Source organism: Sorex fumeus, unplaced genomic scaffold (assembly GCF_029834395.1).
Source record: "Sorex fumeus unplaced genomic scaffold, SorFum_2.1 ptg000036l, whole genome shotgun sequence".
NCBI classification, from domain to species: domain Eukaryota; kingdom Metazoa; phylum Chordata; class Mammalia; order Eulipotyphla; family Soricidae; genus Sorex; species Sorex fumeus.
Window position 1 is genome coordinate 15,740,421 of NW_026606093.1, and position 12,923 is coordinate 15,753,343.

General features: G+C 39.6%; 1 pseudogene; it reads right to left on the minus strand.

Annotated features, from left to right (window-relative positions):
- Positions 1-7,893: 7,893 nt before the first annotated feature.
- The window catches only part of LOC130027140 (testis development-related protein-like), a 99,975-nt pseudogene continuing 94,945 nt past the window's right edge, over positions 7,894-12,923 (minus strand).

Below are 12,923 nucleotides of genomic sequence, written 5' to 3' on the forward strand. Positions count from 1 at the left end.
AATGGAACACACTGCCAATAAAATACAGGAGGATATGAAAGCAGAAATGATGAAAACATGAACAAAAATATAAGCAGAAATTACAGGTCTGAAAAACCTAGTAAGTGAAAAGAAAAACTCACCAGAAGGCCTCAGTAGCAGAGTAACAACTGCTGGGGACAGAATCAGTGAGCTCCAAGTTGAGGTGCAGAGAATCTCTAAACAATTGCAGGAGATGGAAAAAGGCCTCAAAGTAAACCAATAGATTCAAGAGAAAATCAGAATTAAACCAAGATGAGTAACCTAAGAATCACTGGAGTCTCAAAGAACAGGAAGAAAACCCTAATGAAGAGGCAACCGTCAAAGGTATCATTGTGGAGAACTTCCCAGAGCTGAAGTGCACCTGCACCCATATTCAGGAGGCCTGAAGGGTACTAGCTAATAGAAATCCAAACAAAAATACTCTGAAACACATCCTAATCAGAATGACAAAAACAATACATAAAGAAAAAATACTGAAAGCAGCAATATCAAAGAAGGAAATTGCTTATAAAGAAGAATCCTTAAGATTTACAGCAGTCGTATCTGATAAAACTCTCCAGTCCTGAAGACAGTGGAGGAGGATATAGGGAAAAATTCAATGAAATGAATGCCTCACCCAATACTTTACCCAACTAGATTAATATTCATACTTGAAGAAATAATACACATCTGTACATACAAACAACAAAGGAATTTCATAGACTCAAAACCATGTTTACAGACAAAATGGGAGATTTTAAGAAAAGACAAGCCCTCAAACACACCAAACTCCTGCAAAAATATGGCACAAAACCCCATAACAGTAGTCTTTCTCAATGTCATGGACTAAATGCACCAATTAAAAGACACAGAGAGACAGGATGGATGCAAAAATTGAACCCAAATTTCTCCTGCCTGTAAGAAACACATCTAAACAGCCAGAGCAAACAAATACACAAAGTGAAAAGATAGAAAACAAAAACAAGCAAACAGTTTCCTCAAAAACGCTGGAGTGAACAAACCAGTATCAGGCCATATAGATCCTCAACAAAATACTAGCAAATAGAACCCAACAACTCATCAAAAGATCATACACCATGACCGAGTAGGATTCATCCGAAGATGCAAGGAGGGTTTAACATTCGCAAATCAATCAGCAAAAAGCACCATATCAATAAAAGGAAAGATAAAAACCTTGATTGATCATTTTAATCGAGGCAGAGAAGGCATTTAACAAGAACCAGCACAATTTATGATAAAAATTCTCAGCAAAATGGTAATTGAAGGAACTCTCCTCAATATAATCAAAGCCATCTACCACAAAAAAAAATAAAGGCAAAGAAACACACACACACACACACACACACAAAGCCATCTACCACAAGTCAACAGCAAGCATTATTCTCAATGGGGGAAAACTAAGAGACTTCTTTCTAAGAAATTAAAGAAGACAAGGTTTCTTACCTTCATTACTGCTATACTGGAAGTACTTGCCATAACAGTCAGGCAAGAAAAAGATATCAAGGTCATCCAGATAGGAAAGGAAGAAGAAAAGCTCATTATTTGCAGATAACATGATACTATACTTAGAAAATCCTAAAGAAACTATAGAAAAGCTCCTAGAAACAATAGATTTGTATAGTAAAGTGGCAGGTTACAAAACCAGTACACAAAAGTCCATGGATTACCTATGTAAAATAATAAAATAGAAAAAAGAAAAATTTTAAAAAGTCCCATTCACAACTGTGCCTGAGAAAGTCAGGTACTTGAGAATAAGCTTAACAAAAGAGGAACTATACAAAGAAAACTACAACATAATACTAAAAAAAATCGAAAAGGACACTAGGAAATGGAGCCCCATCCCCTGCTCATGGATCAGGATAATTAACTTTATGAAAATGGCAGTACTCCCTGAAGCATTATACAAATTCCGTGCAGTCCTTATACGGGTACCCACAACATTTTTCAAAGAAATAGACAAAACACTCCTGAAATTCATATGCAGCAATAAACCCCCATGAATTGCTAAAGTAATCCTTGGGAAAAAGAAGATGGGTGGCATAACCTTCCCCAATTTAAAAAGTAACACAAATAGTAGCAATTAAAACAGTATGGTATTGGAATTGAAAGAGACCCGCAGACCAATGGAGCACAGTTGCACAAGCTGGGGGAAAAGACAGCTGAGATAGAGAAGGGACCACCAAGTAAAGCATGCTTGAAGAGCTCGCTTGGAATGGGAGAAGCATGCTGAAAGTAGACTATAGTCTGAACATGATGGCCAGTTAATACCTGTATTGCAAACCATAACATCCCAAAGGAGAGAGAGAGTAAAAGGGTATGTGCCTGCCACAGAGGCGGGGGTGAGAGTGAGGGGGATGGGGTGGGAATGGTGGGAGAGATACTGGGAATATTGGAGGTGGTGAATGGGTACTGGTGGAGGGATGGATACTTGATCATTGTATGGCTAAAACGTAAGCATGAAAATATGTAATTCTGTAACTGTCCCTTATGGTGATTCAAAAAAATTTTTTAAAGGGGAGAATAAATTAACAGAAACTTCCTCAAAACAGAAATTGAAATGTGGCCAAAAGGCACATAAAAATGCTCTAGATCATTAATCATCGAGGAGACGCAAATCAAATAAACATTAGATATCATCTTACACCAGAGAAATTGGCACACATCAGTAAGAACAAGAACAGTCAGTGCTGGCACGGATGCAGGGAGAAAGGGACTCTCATTCATTATTGGTGGGAGTGACAACTGGTCGAAGCCTTTTTTGAAAACAGTAAGGATATTCTTCAAAAAACTAGAAATTGAGGTCCCTTTTCACCCCAGCAATAACACTTCTAGGAATATATTACGGAGATGCAAATAAAGCACAGTAGAAATGCCATCTGCACCTGTATGTTTATTGGAGCATTGTTCACAATAGTCATAATCTGGAAACCCAAGTGCACAAGTACAGATGATTGGTTAAAGAAACTTTGTTATATTTACAGAACGGAATACTATGCAGCTGTTTGAAAAGATGAAGTCATGAAATTCGCATAAATGGATGGACATGGAGAGTATCATGCTAAGTGAAATGAGTCAGAAAGAGAGGGACAGGCATAGAATGATTGCACTCATTTGTGGAATATAAAATAACATAAGATGAGACTAACACTTAAGAACAGTAGAGATAAGGGCCAGGAAAATCACTCCATGGTTTGAAGCTGGCCTCATGTGCTGGAGAAAAAGAAAATTGGAATGGAAAAGGGACCACTTAATAAATTACGGTTGGAGGGATTGCTTCGGATGGGAGATGTGTGCGGAAAGTAGATAAACGACCAAACATGATGGCCTCTCAGTATCTATATTGTAAACCATAATGCCTCAAAGTTGAGAGAGAGTAAGAAGGAAGGTTCCTGGCACAGAGGCACAGGGCTGGGGGTGGTGCGAGGGATACTAGGAATATTGGTGGTTGAAAATGCACACTGGTGGAGGGATGAGTGTTCTATCATTGTATGACTGAAACTTAATCATGAAAGTTTGTAACTGTAGCTCACAGTGATTCAATAAAAAATAATGAAAACATTTTTAAAAGTATACTATTGTCTTATATACCTTTGACATTAACACCTTATCATAAATATGTTGGATAAATGATTAATTCCATTCTGTAGGTTGTCTTCTTAACCTGGTAATCATTTATTTGAGGATCATAAGCTTCTCAATTTAATGTTGTTCTATTTAATGTAGTTCTATTTGTTTATCTTTGCTCATTGGTATTTCATCCTTGAAGATATCTTTAGCTTCAATGTCATAGAGAGATCTGCCTATGTTTTTCTCTCTGTACCTAATGGATTCAGGTCTGTTATCAAGGTTGTTAATCCATTTTTATTTGACTTTCATTCATGGAATTAGAACGAGGTCTGAGGTTGTTTGTTTATTTTTGCACATAGCTGACCAATTTTCCAAACACCACTTCTTGAATAGGCTTCCCTTTCTACAGTTCATATTTTTGTCCCATTACCAAAGACTAACTAAGCATCTGTCTCAGGACATTCAAGTCTACTCCACTGATCTGAGGGTCTGTCTTTATTCCAGTACCATGATGTTTTAATTACTACCACTTTGAAGTATAGTTTGACGTTGAGAAAATTGGTCTCATCTTTATTTCCCCAAGGACTTCTTTAGCTATTCAGGGAGTATTGTTACAAACGAATTTCTGTAGTGTTTGATACACTCTTTTGAAAAATAACATGAGTATCCTTTTAGGAACTGCATTGAATCTGTACAACGCTTTGGGGAATATTGGCATTTTGGATTACATCAATCCTCTGAATTCATGAATAGGTGATGTGTTTCCATTTTATCGTGTTTTCTTTGAATTTTTGAAAAAGCGTTGTAATTTTCTTGGTATAGGTCTTTCGCTCTTTAGTTAAGCTGTTTCAAGGTACTTGAGTTTTTGAATGGGAAAATTTCACAATTGTGAATGTTTTTAGATATCTCTTCTCTTTCATTATTTGGATATATAAAAGTCATGACCTTCTGCATATTAATTTTGTAGCCTGCTACTTTACTATACAAATCTATTGTTTCTAGGAGCTTTTTTGTTGAATCTTTAGAATTTTCTAAGTATAGTATCATGTCATCTGCAAATAGTGAGAGCTTGTCTTCTTTCTTTCCTATGTAGATGCTCTGGATATCTTTTTTCTGTCTAATTGATTTGGCAAGTGCTTCCTTTACTATGTCAAATAGAAGTTTTGAGAGTGGGCAAACTTGCCTCATGCCTGATTTTAGGGGGAAAGTTTTTAGTTTTACCCCATTGATTATAAAGTATGCTGTAGGCTTGTGGTAAATTGCTTTAACCATGTTGGGGAAAATTCCTTCAATTTCCATTTTGTTAATTTTTTTTAAATGATGAATGGGTGGCAAATCTTGTCAAATTCTTTCTATTCTATTTATATAATCACAGAGTTTAAAATTTTGATTTATCTAGAATTGAGTGATGAGCTGGAGCGATAGCACAGTGGGTAGGACTTTTGCCTTGCACACAGAGGACCTAGGTTCGATTACTCTGCCCCTCTCGGAGAGTTCAGCAAGCTACCAAGAGTATCTCATCCACATAGCAAAGCCTGGCAAGCTACTTGTGATGTATTTGATATGCCAAAAACAGTAACAAAAACTCTCACAATTTGTTGCTTGAGCAAATCGATGAACAAGGGGAGGACATTGCTTCAGTGCTACAGAATTGAGTGATATGCATATTTTAATCCCTTTTTGTATCCCCCATAAGGAGTTTCACTTGGTTATGGTTTATAATCCTTTTGATGAGTTGTTGGCTTCTAAGTTTTTCAGTTCTGTCATTTCTGTTCGTGGTTTCCTCATTTCTTCTCTTTTATCCTCTTGTATCTTATTGGTGGTCCCTTCCAATTTTTCTTTGAACTGCTTAAACATCCTCAACAATTCCTCTTTAAAATTCTATCAGAGAGGTTGTACAGCTCATTATTACTATTTGAGTTTTTCATTCTACCATCTTAACTCAGTAAGACTGGTCGGATTCTGCACTGTAGTTTTCTAAAAAATGTTTTAAGGCAAGGAATTTTAAGGTCCTATATAAATACGTATATTAAAAATATATTCTTTATCATACCAAATTTACAGAATAGATGGTAATAAAACTCATGTTGACAATAATTTTTATTGGAATTTTGAGGATTTTGCTTCCTTATATTTTAGTATTTAATGTTTATATGGGCTGGAGCGATAGTACAGTGAGTAGGGTGATTGCCTTGCATGAGGCCGACCAGGTCGACCTGAGCTCGATTCCTCCGCCCCTCTCGGAAAGCCCGTCAAGCTACTGAGAGTATCTTGCCCGCATGGCTAAGCCTGGCAAGCTACCCGTGATGTATGCGACATGCCAAACACAGTAACAAGTCTCACAATGTTACTGGACCCACTCGAGCAAATCGATAAGCTATGGGAGGACAGTGACAGTGACGGTGAATGTTTATATAAAAAACTATTCTATTTTATATCCTGTGCTTTACATAGAACCTGTTATTCATCTTTTTTTTTGAAAGTATCAGTGACATTTTTATTTTTCAAACAGCTCAGCATTAACCATTTCTGCCTTTTCTGAAGCCAAAAACTTTTTTATTAAGAAGTAATGAGAACATCGGATGCACTGAACAGCTCACTCCTCACACAATGAAGCTATGAGTTTACAGAACTCAAGTCAGTCCCAGATCAACCCCTCATTCACCTGAGAACCTAACTGTGGCTTTGGCAAATTATGTCAAGGGAAAAAAAAACATTTCTCCCAAAGCAGGCCAATAAATATATTACAGAGTTATCTCATTTAATCATATATAACAGAAGAAAATTGAAGATGTGATTCACAGTGCATAGCTCAACCAGCTCTGTCTCTAGATTCTGATATTATCAGGGAGAGCGCCACCAGCCACGTAGACCCTCATGAGATGTATCACAGGCACTTGGTGTCACCACAAAGGCCAGAGCCAGGAGGACAAAGGTCTCCTCCCAGGCAGTCCCCCCACTCAGCTTCAAACAATGCAGCCTGAGATTGGGCCAGAGACAAGCCCGATTGGCTCCTGCTTTAAACTTCAGGGCCTCTGAGGAGGTGGTGTCTAAGGACAGGCTTAGACTGAACTTTACCTGAGAAAACAAGATTGTCCAACTTAGCCATCATGAATTCCTCTGTGCTGGGCAGCCACCCCCAACTCATGACTAGGCCCAGCCACCACTGGCACCCCTCTCAGTGATGTGAACTTTGGGTGGGTCCTATTGAGAAGAATGATGGGGCCACCACTTGCAGCTCTTCCACTGTGCCCACATGTGGGTGTGTCTTCCACACCCACTTAGTGGGGACGTGTGCATGCACATGAGTGATACATGATGTGACTGGAGTCCCATGCTTCAGACATACTTGCACACATGCCTGTGACAGAGCCTTTCTGGCCACATTCCTGGCTCAGGGTCACTCTTCAAGTACAGCACACAGGGCTACAGTCTGGCACTCTCACCAGTAGCCCTAACCCAGCCCTCTGGGTTCTGACATCAATCAGAGCAACAGTTTCATTTTGAAAACCCAAACCTGGGTTAAAAGAAAAGAGGCACTTCCAGTATTTTCTATAGTTTTAACTGTGATGAATAAACTACTATCTTCTAAACAAAATTAGGTGTATTATGTGACTGAAATGGATTCATACATTATAACATTCTTCATTCTCCAATTATCAAAGAAACAAATGTTCAGAAGAAATCGAAAGAAGAGAATGTAAAGGTTCAAGAGTGGAGCCAGGAGCAGACAGCAAGAGAGAGAGCACTCCACTGTCACCACATGGGCCCCCCAGTGCTGGGCCAGCCAGGAGACCTTGGGCAGTGAGGGTGGTGTGACCTCTGTTTTCGTGGCAGCTGACCTGCTCACCTACGTGTAAATGCGTTACAAAAGCTGTGATCTGCAGCCAAACATGATTCATCTAGGACTTGCTGGAAAATCATCTTACAGCAAGAAAGCAAGTTCCTGGCAATTGGCATGCAGGTGCATCCACTGCTACATTCCTGTCTCTGTTCAGGGGGAGGTGATGTGGATATGAGGCAGCACGAAGACCGCCCTGCAAGAGGGGGCCGCTAGATGCACATCTAGCTTTAGCAGCCCAAGTTGAGGGTGAGTGTTTCTCAGTAAGGCAACTGAGTATCCAGGCCCTGTCTTCTTGTTGGAGGAGTTACACGCACACACGCTACTGGGCCTTTCCTAGTTCAGCAAGCGAGGAAGAAAGGAGGCACTGAGCAGGAGGAAACATACCCCAGTGGGCTGTAAGCGGAGGGGCAAGGTGCACAGCTAGCAGTTCATAACCCTCAACTCACTCCAGTCCCTCCCAGCTATCCTGTCAGGTGGTCTTTGCTCCCATTGCAGATGCCAACCAGCTTTCCTACTGACCACAGGCCCCATCGCGAGCTGTTTGTGGAGCCGGCAGGCTGGTGTACTTGGTGGAGGCCTTACCATCTTCCTCCCAGCCCAGGTGTGGGGACAGTCACTTACAGCACCATCCACATCCATGGCCACATCTTTAAAACCAAGTTTTGGAGGCTCCCAACCTTCAATCTCATTGGGCCTCTTAGATTGTGCGCTCAGTTTTAACACCAAATTGTCCCCAAATCCAGCTTTTTTCCTCTGTCTTCAATTCTTCTTTTAGTCTTAAGTTAGTTTCTTCAGACTTGGGGGGATTTACATCTTTCCAGCAGATGTTTCTCATCATCGTTATTAAACAGAGAGCTCACATCTCTCCAGCCTCGGAAACTTGGTCCTTGAGCCTGTGCGGTGGCCGCAGCCACGGCAAATGGCATCCCCCCTTTGCGGGTGTACTCCTCCTCCTCAGGCGCCTGGTACTAGCTCCCGTGCAGCTTCCACAAGCTGGTGGCCACACAATCTGCTCCCCAGTCCAGACGTGGCGGCAGGGTGGGGCCGTAGAACAGCATGCCCCGCCCTGCCCCACCAGGTCACGTCCCCCTATTATTCATCTTTATTACTGTGATCCTGATGCTTAAAATTATAAACTTATTTTACTTTTTAATCATATGTGAAGTGTGTCTTTTTTATTTTTCCTGAATGGCTAAAAGGCACATGAGAAAATGTTCTACCTCACTAGTCATCAGGGAGATGCAGATCAAAACAACAATGAGATACCATCTCACACATCAGTGACTTGCCCACATCCACAAGAACAAAAGTAACCGGTGTTGGCGCAGATGCAGCGAGAAAGGGACTCTCCTTCACTGCTGGTTGGAATGCCGACTGGTCCAGCCCTTTTAGAAAACAGTATGGACGATTCTCAAAAAATTAGAAATTGAGCTCCCATTTGACCCAGCAATAGCACTCCTGGGAATATACCCCAGAGAGGCAAAAAAGTATAGCCGAAATGACATCTGTACTTTTTTGTTCATTGCTGCACTGTTCACAATAGCCAAAATCTGGAAAAAAAAAACGAGTGCCCAAGAACAGATGGCAGGTTAAAGAAACTTTGGTACATCTATACAATGAAGTACTATGCAGCTGTTAGAAAAGATGAAGTCATGAAATTTACATACAAGTGATACTATATGGAAAGTATCATGATAAGTAAAATGAGTCAGAAAGAGATGGACAGTCATAGAAAGATTGCATTCATCTGGGGAATATAAAGTAACAAAATAGAAGACTAACATCCAAGAATAGTCAAGATACGTACCAGGAGGTTCACTCCGTGGCTTGAAGACCAGCTGCACATACTAGAGGAAATGGCAGCTCAGACAGAGCAGGGAACACCAAGTAAAGGGTGTTGGGAGGATCCTCCCAGGTTGGGAGATGCATGCTGAAAGTAGATTATAAACCAAACATGATTGCCACTCAATGCCTCTATTGCAAACCTCAGCAACCAAAAGGAGAGAGAGAACAAAAGGGAATGCCCTGCCACAGAGGCAGAATGAGATGGGGCATGGGAGGGGAGAGAGGGTTACTGGGATCATTGGTGGTGGAGAATGGGCACTGGTGGAGGGAGGGGTACTCGATCATTGTATAACTGAAATCCAAGCACAAAAGTTTGTAAGTCTACAACTACAGCAATAAATAGCAAAATTCTTATGATAGACTTAAAAATGCAAAAATTAAAGATTTATATGAACATTAATTAACATTTTCATCATGAAACTCAACATAATGTCACATTTTGAATATTTACTGTATCCAGGTTAGGGATGACAATGAAAAAAAATCATTGGCTCCCCCCAAAGAAACATCTGGTGAATTCATGAATGATTGAATTTAACAGCAGGAATGAGAGCCTACTGTTAATCATTTTTGCAGTCAATTGAGAATTCTGTAGAGAATATATTAAAGACTAGTATAAAAAGTGCAGTGACCCAAATAAGTTGCTTAAGAAAAAAGTAAAAATCCATTAACAGATAATGTTTTTTATTACAATATTTAAAGAATTAATAGAAAGGTGTGTGCTGTTGTTATTTAGAATCTATTTCCCCCAGCCCAGTATTAAAAGTTTCCTAAATGATTGTATCTTTTTGTGACATTGCAAAGAATAGTAAACTTTGCTATGTCCTACTTTCATCTACCAAGAGAGATTTGTTATTAATGCTTCATTCTGAAACACAAAATTGAACAAAAATAAATTTCTACTAATAAATATTAGACCTTGAAATTGTGAAAAAAAAAGAAATTGTGAAAAAATAATTTTGTGATTATATCAATAAGTGCAGAGAAACATTTTAAAATATTTAAACAAATTTCTAATTAAAAACTGAAAGTAGGAACTGGAGAGATAGAACAGTAAGGTAACTTTGCATTCAGTCAACCTGCATTTGATCCCTAGCATTGTAGATGGTCCCTGAAGCCTGCTAGAAATGATTCCTAATCACAAAGTCAGGAAAAAACACTGAGCACCACTGTGGGTCCCCTTATCAAAATAGGGCTAATAAATATAGTAAATGTAATATAGTAAGTGTAGTAAATATAGTAACTATAGCACAATCACCCATAGCTGACATATCATATTTCATTAATGATAACAAACTCCAAGATCTCCAAGCCTGCTCAGATTGGGATTGGGCTTTCTCCACCCAGATCCCCCATCTTCCAGTAGGTAGGCATCACACCCACTAGCTGCCACCAGCGTCAGGTTGGTCCCATCAATGGCCAAGATGCAGAGACTATAAAACCCAGCTCCTGGAATTGCGCAGCCGCATTCTTGGCCATGCGACATCTTATTATCTCGTTTTTCCTTTGGAGAACCCGGCAGGCTACCAAAAGTATCCTGTCCGCACGGCAGAGTCTGGCAAACTTCCCGTGTCGTACTCAGTATGCCAAATACCAGTAACAATGATGGGTCTCATTTTCCTAACCCTGAAAGAGCATTGAATATGGCTCTTTTAAAATCTCGGGACTAGGAAGAAGGAGATGTTACTGGTGCCTGCTGGAGACAATGGACAAACAACAGGATGATTGTGATCGTGATAACAAACTAATCCTACACTTTTTTTTGTCTCTTTTGGGTCATACCCAGTGATGCTCAGGGGTTACTCCTGGCTCTGCACTCAGGAATTATTCCTGGCCATGCTCGAGTAACCACATGGGATGCTGGAAATTGAACCCAGGTCGGTCACATGCAGGGCAAATGCCCTACCCATTGTGCTGTCGCTGGAGACCCTAATCCTACACTCTAATTTCAGTTACAAGAGAATGATGTTTGCTGACAACCATTATTCAATAGAGCACCGAAGGTTTTAGCCACAGTAATTAAGTGTTAGGCAAGAAAAAGAAGCATCCTAATTGGAAAAGAAATTAAATTCTCATTATTTGCAGATGACACTATAATATCATAGAAGGATCTAAAGACTTCAGCAAAATCCTTTAGAAATGTGTTAATATAGTAAACTATCAGGAAAAAGCTCAACAAAATCATTAACATTTTTATATAAAATAATAATTTAGAAGAGAAATAGATTAAAACAAAAGCATCATTTGTAATTATTTTTAATTTTCTAAATTGAATCACTGTGATTTAGAACTAAAAGTTTATTAATGATTAAGCTCTGGAATACACTAATCCCTTTGCCAATGTCAAATTCCCTAATAACTTATTTTTTACTCTCATTTCCTGTCTAACTCACTGGTAGGCACTTTTCCCCTCCACTTTTCTCCAACTAATTGTTCCCTGATCTGATCTAACCACCCAACCCTATAGACAAATGGCAACTTCCTGGTGAAGATCAATTTTTATGTTCTTCATTTCTATTGTCTTTGGACATTTATTATTCCCCTACACTCTCTTTATATCCTGTGTATGAGAGAAATCATTCTGTACCTGTTCATCCTACTCTGACTAACTTTTAATAATTAGGTTCTAGATAGTTCTACGCAGTTAGATGCTTGGTGCTGACATTCGTTTGTGTGTCTCTGGATCATAGTTGTTAAGGAGCTTAATAGGTAGCAGGGGGCAGTTCAGGGTTCCAGTGGGGTGGGAGTACGAGAGTGATCGGCTCCTCTCCTATTCCATGAGGTGTGTCATTTGCAGTTAATGCTCCAGCATACCTAGTCTTTTCATCTAGTTCTAGAAGATGGTGGTGACTAGGACTTCTAGGGGATAGGAGGATGGACACCACCTGCTCCTGTCTGGAACACCCAATGAAAGTGGCCTATTTCAAAGTCCAGAGGCATCTCTGCACATGCTCTAAATCTTAAGGATGCTTCTTTGTATGTAATCTCCCTCCCTGATCTTCTTCTATATTCTATCTCTTTCTTTGGCTTTTGTCATTATGATTAGACTGCATCTTGGTGTGTTTTAATTCGCATCTCTTTCAGCTGGTACCTTCATGCCTCTTGAATCTGAATTCATGCATTTCTCATCTCTGAAAAATTTTCAGTTATGATTTATTTGACTATGATTTCTTCATCTGAATTGACTTTTGGGGACTCTGGAACCCCAGTGAATCTTATGTACTCCTCACTTTTGTCTTCGGCTACTGATACTCTACTTCTGAGGACTGGACGCATTTCTGACAAAAGCCGTTGGGTTTTGAGATTTGTTTCTGAATCTCTGGGATCATGGCCGTTAAGTAGTTCAGTCAGGAACCAGAGAGGCCATGCTTCCAATTAATTAGCCGGAGGTGATTTGTGGGTGTTCCTCCCACATACGTAACTTTTGGCCATTTACTTTCTTGGTAAACTGAGGTCTTTCACTGAGTTTTTTTTTTCTATTTTGCTAGCCTACCAAACACTTTAATTTTGTAATTTTTGCTTTTAATTTTCTTATTTGTGCTCTCATCTCCCCTTGCATTTTATTGACTATCCCTTCCATTGTTTCTTTGAGATCATTAAAAACCCTCCACACTTCCTCTTGCAAGTCTTTATCTGAGAGGTGGAG